At 46.2% G+C, this 12,147-nt stretch overlaps 1 protein-coding gene across 3 annotated transcripts in view; it reads left to right on the top strand.

Moving 5' to 3' along the window:
- Positions 1-7,030: 7,030 nt before the first annotated feature.
- Positions 7,031-12,147, top strand: part of LOC133353944 (plastin-3-like) — a 92,700-nt gene continuing 87,583 nt past the window's right edge. For 2 of the 3 annotated variants that reach the window (XM_061570468.1, XM_061570469.1), the window contains exon 1: positions 7,031-7,186. The gene's annotated coding sequence lies outside the window, so the exon portion shown is untranslated. The remainder of the gene's footprint in view (positions 7,187-12,147) is intronic. The other variant, XM_061570472.1, reaches the window with a different exon arrangement.

A 12,147-nucleotide genomic window follows, 5' to 3' on the forward strand; every position in this document is an offset into this window, starting at 1 on the left:
CCTTAGTTGTTGATTACGCGTCGCGAGTCACAAGCTGCTGCTGCTGCTGTGTTTCTCTACTCGTTGGGGGGTGGTTGGATTCTAGATTTGAAGCTTTCGTGACTGCAAGGATTCATACTCTTAGGTTTGTTTTGTTTTCGGTAAAGTCACGTAGGTAAAAATACAAATTCATGATAAAAATAGAAATAATAATAGAAATAAAATAATAAATCACGACGTTTCGGAGGCAACACAAGCTTCCTTCATCAGGTGTAAAAAGGCACAGCAAAATAACTGTAGAGTTATTTTGCTGTGCAACTCTACAGTTATTTTGCTGTGCCTTTTTAAATCCTTTATATAAGTTAGCTGCTGCTACGACGTGCAAATCTTTCGGCGTTTTTAACCACTTTACCGTGATCCAACTTGTGTTGCCTCCGAAACGTCGTGATTTATTATTTTAGTTCTATTATTTTTATTATTTATTTGTTATTTTTACTTACGTGACTTTACCGAAAAAAAACCTATGGGTGGTTGGATTGTCAATAGTGGCTGCTTTAGTTTGCACTTGTTGACCTGGAAAGTTCCTTGAATGTTGCGTTAACACGTTCGGTGACGATCATCTTTTGACCTTCCTTTCCATGAAGAAGGGCAACATTGGGGTGGATTGCATCTCCGTACGAACAGTTCAACACTGCCTAAACGCCAGTGCAATACAAACTCATTATTGAGATGAGGCATTAGTGTTCAGACTTTGAAAACCGATTTATTGAACTACTTTTTGTTTTAAGTTTGTTGTCCTTACCCCCGCACCTCCAATCAGCACGGTTGGCTACGTACGGTGCGAAGGAAGTTCAACATACATTCAGAAGTATAACTTAACCATATCTGTGTATGTCTGCTGTAAATTGTCTGGCAAGGTTGCATATTATTAATTCAACGAATCCAGTGTATGACAAGTGTTACCTTTAGGCTAATGAAACGCATATTACAAAATATACAAGACAAGACAAATAAGAGTTTGAAACGGACAAATAAATAATCTAATCACAATCCCAGTGATTGATTTGTTCACAGCCCTAGTGAGTGAGCCACCGGTATGTCGTGACCGTCCATTCGGTCGCCGCAACGGCCGTCTGGAACGCTCTTCCGAATCTCGGAAACCAGTGGAGCCATCCACTTTCAAATCATCGAGATTGAAAAACCATTGGAGGAGGTTGGTAGTTAAGGGAATGTCGTTGAGTTAAGGGCGGCATGCAGGCCCAGAGTGAACTACTGTGTGCGTGACGGAACAGGGGAGCGGTGTAGTCGTTGCGTGAGATAGATCACTCAAGCACGTCCAGCAAAGGCCCTGTGACGAAGGAGGTTCTGGAATTGAAACGTCCTACGCCCCTGGCTCGTCAAGATTACGATTGGAAATAATTGTTGAAACAAATGGCAAACATTTCAAGTTGTATGATAAGGAAACCTCTTAAGCAATTGATTATATGGCTTTGAACAAGCCCAATGAATAGGTAATTACAATCGGCGTATCTACTGCAGACTGGTACCAACAAGCACTGGCCCTGCAAGTGGTTGAACAAATCAAGTCAGAACCCCAATAATCCTAATAATACATCTCATCAGAGTCGAGCATCTCAATTGGGATTATGCACCTCGGGTGAGCATGGTTGGTTCCGTATGGTGCGAAATAAATTCAACATACACTATAGCAATCATTGCGCCCGACTGAGAAGACTTGGCAGGACCCTTCTGAGAAAGAGTCATGAGACTCGGCAATGCTTTCCTGGATAAACGAGCATAGTAGTCATAAAACAACAATTACATTATTGAACGACCGTTTACATCCCATCCTAGTGGGGAATGTGGCATATGGGACCATCCATTTAGTGCGGACTTTTTACACCCCCCCCCCACCTGCGTACGTACGCCTGACGCACCTCCCCCTCCCATCCTATAGAACGGCCGATATTTAATCCACGCAGAAACGATCAAGGATTAATGATATTAACGTGTTTAAGCAAACAGATAGTCCACGGCCGGCTGCATTAAATAATTCAGTTGCGTACCTTGGCCACTAATTTTGCTCAGCTGCGTGATAGCTGCAGTCAGGGGCACGGTGGCACACGAAGTGACCCCTCCCACAGTCCCACTTCTCCCGGCAGGACTTGTAGTTGCCTGACAGCTGAATAAGCTGAACTGTGGCTCATTTGAAGGCCAATGTCGACAAATTATTATCGAGGCGTCACCCCCCCCCCCGTTTCCTATGCGTACGCACATTGTTAGTAGACCCCCCATACGCAAGCGTACGCATTTGGGTTAACCACCTTGCATGCGTACGTACTAAATGGATGGCCCCTATCTCGGCATTTCGATTGATGTACCACGTGTGTATATTGATTATTTATCAAATTACTTAAAGCTAAGTGAATTCCATAATATAGGTTTTACGTTTGATCACGTAAATATATAAATGTGTCGTTAAACCTGCCACCACCTGACACAGCCAACTAGTAAGGGTTGTCACGTAAACAGAACGTGGCCAATTCGTCACTAATACAGCATTAGTGTGTAGTGTAGTATACTAGTACAGCACTAGTGTAGTGTATAGTGTAGTATACTAGTACAGCACTCATGTATAGCGTAGTGTATAGTGTAGTATACTAGTACAGCACTAGTGTGTAGTGTAGTATACTAGTACAGCACTAGTGTGTAGTGTAGTGTATAGTGTAGTAATACTAGTACAGCACTAGTGTATAGTGTAGTGTATAGTGTAGTATACTAGTACAGCACTAGTGTATAGTGTAGTGTAGAGTAGTATAGTGTATAGTGTAGTATACTAGTACAGCACTAGCCGGTGTGTTGGAGAGCCAAGCCACAACATTTACAAACTGAGTACGACGTTTCGCCAGTAATTACAACCAGCTTCATCAGGCGACAGCCAGATTTGTTGGTTGTGCCTTACAAGTTGGCTGTGTCGGGTGGTGTCGGGTTTTAACGACACATATTTACGCGATCTAATCCAAAAACTTCTCTTATGGATGATATTGTGCCGTCAAAGCCTACCTGTTAAACTAAGTTAATTCCATTGTTTCCAAGTTCAAGAGCTTATGATCCCAATTATCTCGAATACTTTTTCTCTGGGACCTAATTGAAATACCTTTTGAATGTAACTTCTGAATCTTCTCAGCGGACCTCTGAATGTGGTGATGTTATTCCGCACACGTGAAGTGCGCTTTGTGGGAATGTGATGTCGTGTTGCGTTTTCGTTTCTGCTTTTAAATGTTTTGTGCAGGGACCACCCATGGATCCACGTTATAACCCAGGCGTGCATGGAAGTATTGCCTGTGTTGATTTCACAAGTGCATTTTATGATAAAAAAAATATATATGAACCCGTCTCTCATCGACTGATAATTTTGTTCTCTCTCACGGTACGGTATTGCCTTCGGAAATGTTTCTTTCGTACACGTACAGCCCTTTTATCGGTCCGCGAGTGAGATTCTCCCTATGTAAGTTGTGCAAACGTTGGGGTCGTTAAAAAAAGGTTCAAGTTGTATTTTGTGGAGCCAGGTGAGGACTCCAGGATGAGTTGTTTGCAAGAGCGTCCTTGGTTGCCAACATGAAAAGAGCAAAATTACAAATACTGACACGTGAAGTACACAAATGAAACGCATGGAAATCAGTACAAAAACAACCATCACGTGAGAAATCGAAAATATCGTGCACTAACATCAGGAGAATACGCTTTTGCTATCGAGAGTCGTCTTGCGGAAATTATTTGTGGTGACACTGCTGCGTTGGCATTGGTGTAACAAGCACGGTTGGCAAAAATAAACCCTCGGCTCATTCGTCAATAACACTCCCCTCATCAGAAAAAAAACAAAAGAGGCGACGTTTTGGGCAATGGTCCTTCTGCATAGCACACACATATCGAGGATAGAGTGACTTTACCGAAAGAACCAAAGAGTATGGATTGCTGCAGTCACGAAAGCTTCAAATCAAGCTTGGATAATTCGAGTTGGCGACAACAATTATATACACCGTGGGATCTAATGAGAATTAAAGTTTTCTGTCCAGTTTTTTAATTGACACGAATAGTTTTACTAATAGCAACTATTGAGCAACAGACAAATTTAGATTTGAAGCTTTCGTGACTGCAAGGATTCATACTCTTAGGTTTTTTCGGTAAAGTCACGTAGGTAATAAGAAATAATAAAAATAAAGAATAAAAATAATAGCAATAATAATATTATTGTCATTCAGACTGTCTTCTCGACAGACCTGTTCTTCACCTGAGGACGGCTGCTTGCGTTGTGGCCGAAACGTCGTGAGAATTATTTTATGATGTTTTATTTTTATTATTTTATTATTTCCATTCTACGTGACTTTACCGAAAGAACCAAGATGAATCCCTGCAGTCACGAAAGCTTTAAATCGAAATTATTGCTATTATTTTGTGACTTTACCGAAAAAACCTAAGAGTAACAGACAAATCCTTCAATACTCGCAAGGTATTTACTCGTAAATACATTTACATTAAAGAATATATTTTTTTATGTTGCTGGTAAATTGCATTTCGGAAGATTGGTTCTTGTGAGTGCAAGGCGCAGTGATTGCCTTTTAACGTTGATTCTGCACAGTCGGCTTAAAACACGTATTATGAAAGACAAAGTGTCCTTTAGCATTATAAGACGCACACCCAAACGTTTGCTTTTAAAATGCAGGTACAAAACAATGCGCATGAAAATCGGGTTACTGCCACAACACTCATGGCCACCGTTCCTATGATCACTGTTACATTGTTCTTAAATCCTTTATATTAAGTTCACTTGCTTGCGCGCTTACGACCGTGCAAATCTTTCGGTCGTTTTTTAACCCACTTCCCGTGATCCAATCGAGCTGACATTTTGCACACAGACTCGTTGTGCGTGGCAATTTATTTTCGTGAAAAAAAATTTCCTAAATTTTCCACTTTTTAGAAGAAAAAAAAATTTCACTAACACAATCATATATTTGTCCTAAACACAGAAAATTATTCTGGATGTGTGTCAACACACTATAAAAATTAACCCGTAAAAACAAAGTTTTTCACTCTACATCCTTTATATGCGTAGCGGCTAGAGTCATCTCGTCCTCTGGCTTGAGATGGCTGCCACCTATGGGTCAGATGATTGTCTGCCAACATTAAGCAATTGGTAATTAAATATTTTTTTCCCTAAACAGTGTAAAATTTTGGAAAAAAAAATTCACGAAAATTAATTGTCACGCACAACGAGTCTGTGGAAAATGTCAGCTCGATTGGATCACGGGAAGTGGGTTAAAAAACGACTGAAAGATTTGCACGGTCGCAAGCAAGCAAGCGAACTTAATATAAAGGATTTAAAAACGAGCGAAAGATTTGCACGGTCCTAAGCAAGCAAGTGAACTTCATATAAAGGATTTAAAAATATATTCGCCTGTGGAGGACGCGGGGATCGATCCCGCGACCTTTGGCATGGGAAGCGAGGGCGCTACCAACTGCGCTACTCCGCCACGGCCTGTGGAGGGGTTACGCTCTGGGCTCTTACACTCTGACGTTCAGCCAAAGCCATGAATGAATAAATGAATAAATGTAAAATAATTTTTTTTTGCCTAAAAAGTGTCAAATTTTTTAATTTTTTTCACGAACATTAATTGTCTGTCACAACGAGTCTGTGTGGAAAATGTCAGCTCGATTGGATCACGGGAAGTGGGTTAAAAAACGACCGAAAGATTTGCACGGTCGTAAGCAAGCAAGCAAGCACGCAAGCGAACTTAATATAAAGGATTTAAAAATGAAACTCTTACTCAAGAAAAACAGAAATGAATAAAAAAATAAAACCGATGCTACGCATATAAAGGATTTATAGTGAAAAACTTTGTTTTTACGGGTTAATTTTTATAGCTTTATTTTGGTGATTTCGAAAACGTTTTGGTTTAGACATATTTGTTTGTTGTAGTACAGAGTTAGACTGATAATTTTTTTTAATCTAAATTGTCTTATGGTTGTTATTGTTTGACTTGCATTCCACTTTGCTGTTTTTTTCTGGATTTTTCTGTTGCGCGTAATCACTTTAAGATGTTTTTTGTTCATGTGTTTGTTTGTTGCGGTTGCACCCGATTCAAGAGCCGAATGGCTCACAGGGCTACACCTAATAAATGAACTGAACTGAAATGATCTGAAATCATAAAATGGAAAAGTCCATCCAAATCCTGTCACTCTCTTAGGTTTTTTCGGTAAAGTCACGTAGGAAAAAAATAAAGAAATAATAAAAAATATTAAAAAAAAAATTTATTTTAATTTTTTTTTATTTCTTTATTTTTACCTACGTGACTTTACCGAAAAAAACCTAAGAGTATGAATCCTTGCAGTCACGAAAGCTTCAAATCTAGAAATCCTAGTCACTTCCACCCCTCAGCAAAACCATGGAATGGGAACGTCCACCCACCCACCCTGCCCAGCCCCCCCCCCAGCGAGGGTAGCCCCGCCCCTTCACCTCGTGGTTACCATGGTGACGGGGGGGCTTGGGCCATGGGCGTTTGGGCCGCGGCCATTTTAGTAGAGGAAGCGTTGTCCGGGGTCTGTGTGTGGGGGGGGGAGATTATTTGGCTGTTTAAATTTGCGCACGATAAGCCAAATTAGTTGAGCTGTTATTTTTGTCCAGGTCTCTTCTGAAAAATAAGTTACTATCTCGATGGGCTTTACCCTCGTAACATAAAGTTCACATTTAGTAATTTTGCTTAGCTTTCCTGCACTTTCACACTCCTTTCGAGTTTTTGTATCGTTCGTTGTAACTTTCTCACCCGCCCCGTACTGGACATCCGTGAAAAAAGATCTTCATAGCTCATCGGATTCCTCCTGCAAGTCTAAATAACAAAAACAAAACCTTGATTCTAACGGCGTACCAACTTCGCTTCCCTACGTAAGATGGCGGCGAGGAGTCTCGCGCGTGACGTCACCGCCCACCCGTGCAGCGCATTCCTCGCGGGCAAGAGGCGCGGTGGAGGCAGCGGCGGCACCTCCCTCATCCTCACCCTCCTCCTCCTCCCTCCCTCCTCCTCCCTCCTGTGCTGCTGCTGCTACGCTCATTCTCGCCGCCTTCAGCGCCACCAGCGCACGGACGACACAGCCGACACAGCCCCGCCAGCAGCAGCAGCAGCGCGTGTGTGTGTGCGCCTACCCCTCTCAGGTAATGAAGGCCGCCGCGCCGACGTCTCTCGCTGGCCTTGCGCGGCCCGGCGGGGCAGTCCGAGGTGCCAGGCTTGGAGGCTTGAGGCCGGGAGAAGCGACGCTTCATGCATTCGCTCGTTCGTTTGTTTGTTCGCGACTCGTTCACGATTCGTCGCTAGCCAGCCAACTCGCTCGCAACACATTGTGGACTTCTGTGACAAAGCGCTTCTTAGCTCATCGGATTCTTCCCCGGTAAATACGGGTTCTGATTCACTCACCATTCACTCGCCTCCCTCCGCTATTTCAATCCTCGCTCACGACTCCTCACCGCTCACTACTCACCACAAATTCACCCCTCACCGCTGATTCAGCAGTGACTCCCAACTACTCACCATAGCCCCTCACCCACCCCACCTCTAATTCTTCACAAGCTCATCACCAACCATAGTCCACTTCTCTCGTCCCTCACCACGAATCCCTCACTCACTCCAGGCCCTCCCTGCCTACCCCCATGCCACCGGTCCCTCGCTAACGCCCTCCTCCCCCCTCAGCCCACCACCACCATAATCACCTGGGGGTCTGGCTTCCCTCCACCCTCTGGCGTGTGTGCACGCCTCTTCACTCTCATCACCCTCTCACATTCTCCCCCTCTTATCTCTCCCCTTCTCCCCCCGTGCCTGTCCTCCTGTGCCGTTCCCCGTTTCTCCAGGACCCACGCTCCCTGCCATCCCCTCACCTCCCATCCCCTCACCTCCCATCCCCTCACCTCCCTCCCCTCACCTCCCCATCCCCTCACCTCCCCATCCCCTCACCTCCCCATCCCCTCACCTCCCCATCCCCTCACCTCCCATCCCCTCACCTCCCATCCCCTCACCTCCCTCCCCTCACCTCCCTCCCCTCACCTCCCCATCCCCTCACCTCCCCATCCCCTCCCCATCCCCTCACCTCCCCATCCCCTCACCTCCCCATCCCCTCACCTCCCCATCCCCTCACCTCCCATCCCCTCACCTCCCCATCCCCTCACCTCCCCATCCCCTCACCTCCCCATCCCCTCACCTCCCATCCCCTCACCTCCCATCCCCTCACCTCCCATCCCCTCACCTCCCATCCCCTCACCTCCCATCCCCTCACCTCCCTCCCCTCACCTCCCCATCCCCTCACCTCCCCATCCCCTCCCCATCCCCTCACCTCCCCATCCCCTCACCTCCCCATCCCCTCACCTCCCCATCCCCTCACCTCCCCATCCCCTCACCTCCCCATCCCCTCACCTCCCATCCCCTCACCTCCCCATCCCCTCACCTCCCCATCCCCTCACCTCCCCATCCCCTCACCTCCCCATCCCCTCACCTCCCCATCCCCTCACCTCCCATCCCCTCACCTCCCATCCCCTCACCTCCCATCCCCTCACCTCCCATCCCCTCACCTCCCATCCCCTCACCTCCCATCCCCTCACCTCCCATCCCCTCACCTCCCATCCCCTCACCTCCCATCCCCTCACCTCCCATCCCCTCACCTCCCATCCCCTCACCTCCCATCCCCTCTCTCTCTCCTCCTCGCTGCTGCTGCTCGGCACCTCCCGCTGTGCGCTCCGCCCTGATCCGTGCTACGCGTGACGCCTCATCCTCATCACACGCTCAGAAAAGCCTCATCTCATCCTCATCACATCCTCCTCACACCCTCATCACATCCTCAGCAGAGCCTCATCACATCCTCATCACATCCTCCTCACACCCTCATCACATCCTCAGCAGAGCCTCATCACATCCTCATCACATCCTCATCTCATCTCCATCACATCCTCAGCAGAGCCTCATCTCATCCTCATCACATCCTCATCTCATCTCCATCACATCCTCATCACATCCTCAGCAGAGCCTCATTACATCCTCAGCAGAGCCTCATCTCATCCTCATCACATCCTCATCACATCCTCATCACATCCTCATCCTCATCACATTCTCATGACATCCTCATCCTCATCACATCCTCATCACATCCTCCTCACATCCTCGCATCCTCATCACATCCTCGTCAGAGCCTCATCACATCCTCATCGCACCCCCCCGGCACCTCCAATTAGCACGGTTGGCTACGTACGGTGCAAGAGAAGTTCAACATACTGTACACACATACTCATCATCCTCACAGCATTAATGATAAGGCCACGAGTTCAAATCTGGTCCAGGGTGGACTAAAACCGCATCTTCGTATGTCCGATGTTGATGTTTAGCAAACAAACTATAATTCTAATGAGCCAGATGAGTGTGGCAGGAGTAGCGAGCGGAGTGTTGAATCGCTGCGCTGATGACGCCTTCTCCCCCCAGTATCTGTGAACGTGGCGATGTTCGTGTGAGGTCGTTTCATCTTTCACGGTTTCTGTTCTGGCTGGTGATCACATTCGCCGCACAACTGGCCGCGAGTTATATTTTTTTTTAATGTTCAATTTGTGCATCATCATCCTCATCGTTAAGTGTCCGCTTCATCCGTTGCCATGGTTTGTGTGTTTTGGGTGATTGTGGGTCCCATCATAATCTTTCGCGAAAGATCGAATCCGGGGGCATATTCTGCGTTGGGTCTCTCGCGAGCTTGCGACTCCGCGTGTGTTTGAGTCGCTCAAATCAACTCGGACGTTTTGAGGTCGCATCGCCCGGGGGCTGTGGGATATCAATCAACACGGTTTTTAAATATTTAGTCGCCTGCTCAAAATAACTTGCTCTATCCCACCGAGGTCGCACGCCCGTGCCTCCAAAAGATGCAATGTTAATCCGCCTCAACGGCTATTTCCATCTTTTGGTCAAATAATGGATAACAATCGGCGATTGTTCCCCACACTGCATGAGGAACGTGTAATTTCAAACCAGCAGTGGCCGCGTGGGCCAATGTGGACACGAAGCTAATGCTGTTGTGAATTGATCCCAGTCCTCTGCACTGCGGATGAGTCAATGAGATTCATGTTTTTCAAACGGCTCTGAAATTCTGCGATCATTGTTATCGAGTTGTTGGTCTGTAGCCGAGGTAGGATTTCGGGTGAGGCGAGGTTTTCATTGTAATGACCTAAGCAGATGCCCGCCACTCGCGCGTGACTCACAGTGGCGCCTTGCTGCCGGTGCAGCGAATGGTGCTTTGGGCGTGGTGCAGAATACAGCCCTGCTGAGCAGCCCTCCGTGATAATAGACGTGGACCACCACCCCACAGGGCTGGGCGTAGTTGCTGTGTCCAGCAGGGAAGAAAGGGAGGGGTGGCAGCATCTCTCTACCAGGGGTTGGCAACTTAAATAGCAAGAAGTGACATTTTCTTCGAATTGGTTAAAAAAAAACTTAATATTTCGAGGGCTGCAATGCGTGTGAATACGATACGTGAACTTAATGAATAATGTCGAAGCATATTTTTTGTAAGCACTATTTTAAGAACAGCACAGTCATTTGTAATGCCACATTACAAATCATTGTTGGGCTTGTGAGACGTTCACCGTTTATCGAAAATAATTAGGAGGGGTTTTTTTTACTTGGAAATTATAGTTTTGGGAGCCACGCAGCAGTGATTTGAAGAGCCGTATGCGGCTCCAGAGCCACAGGTTTGCTGACCCCTGATCTCTTCTGAACACACCTTACAGCTGTTAGCCCAGTGGTCCGTGTAGAGCCGGTATCCATGAGGTTGTCGATGGTTGTCGTCTCTGCATAATTATGTAATTTCATCTTGGCTGTGTGCTACCGCTGTGGGAAGTTTCAAGTTATTTTTGTTTAACCAGATGAGAACTCAAGAGACGAATATGAGTCTCATTTGAAAGAGCGACCTGGGTCACTTGCAGAATGATTGACATGATATACCAGTAGTCATGGAGAGACTGGGAATGTGGAATTTCCACCACTGACTCAAGGCCACCAACGTCGCATCCCAGCGAAACGTCGTACTCAAATTGTAAATGTTGTGGGTTGACTCTTCAACACACCGGTGTGCTACAGTAGTAACTAATTAGCACGTTTTGTTCATTTGACAAATCTTGACTTAAAGCTTTCGTGACTGCAGGAATTCATATTCTTGAGTCTTTCGGTGTGGTCTGAATGGATATACAGACCACACAATCTGTAAAGCTATCACCCCAACCGTTGGGAAGGAACCATCTGAGGACCCGATCAAAACCATCACCTTGCCATACATCGTAGGGGTCACCAAGAATATTTCCAAAACCATTAACACACCCAAGATCCAGGTTCGATTTAACACAGTACATACAATTCGTGATCTTGTTCCATCTGTGAAGGATGTGATCCCTGACATGCAATACCCCGGCGTCTACAAACTAAGCTGTGTCTGTGGCAGTAGTTACATTGGGGAAACTAAGCAACATGTCTCGGACTGAGACATTTAACCTGTTAATGTTAAGAAGATGTCTCGGACTGTGTTCGTGAACATAAGGCAGATCTGAAACACGGTAGAACCAATACCTTGGGCATGGCTGATCATTATTTTAATGCGGTGGGCTCACACGAAATGTATTTCTCTAAGACAAAGGTACTTTGCAAGCCCACTGGCTATCAACAAAGATTCGTTCATGAAGCCATCCATATATATCGGCACAGACACAATTTCAACCGAGAGGATGGGTACAAACTGAGCAATCATTGGAACGACATTATTAACCAGTTTAAGTCATAACTAGCTGTGATGTTTCCATCCCACCTTCCGATGTTAGTAGTTATTTTCGACTGTTTGGTTTTACATTAACAGGTTAAATGTCTTTACATTAATCGGTTAAATGTCTCGCTAATACAGCCACCGTTGCTCGTTTTCCTCGATTTGGCAGTGGCAGAGGTCGCAAACGGGTTTTGATTCCTTACCCGTACCCGGCCGCACCAGGGTCGCAAATGGGTACCCGTACCCGGGCGGGTACCCGTTCCCTACCCGTACCCTACCCGAAATGAGTGACAAACGGTTACTCACCAGTGACTCACGTACCCGTACCCGGCCGCACCAGGGTCG

This window comes from Lethenteron reissneri, chromosome 45 (assembly GCF_015708825.2).
Source record: "Lethenteron reissneri isolate LAM-NWPU_2019-01 chromosome 45, ASM1570882v1, whole genome shotgun sequence".
NCBI classification, from domain to species: Eukaryota; Metazoa; Chordata; class Hyperoartia; order Petromyzontiformes; family Petromyzontidae; genus Lethenteron; species Lethenteron reissneri.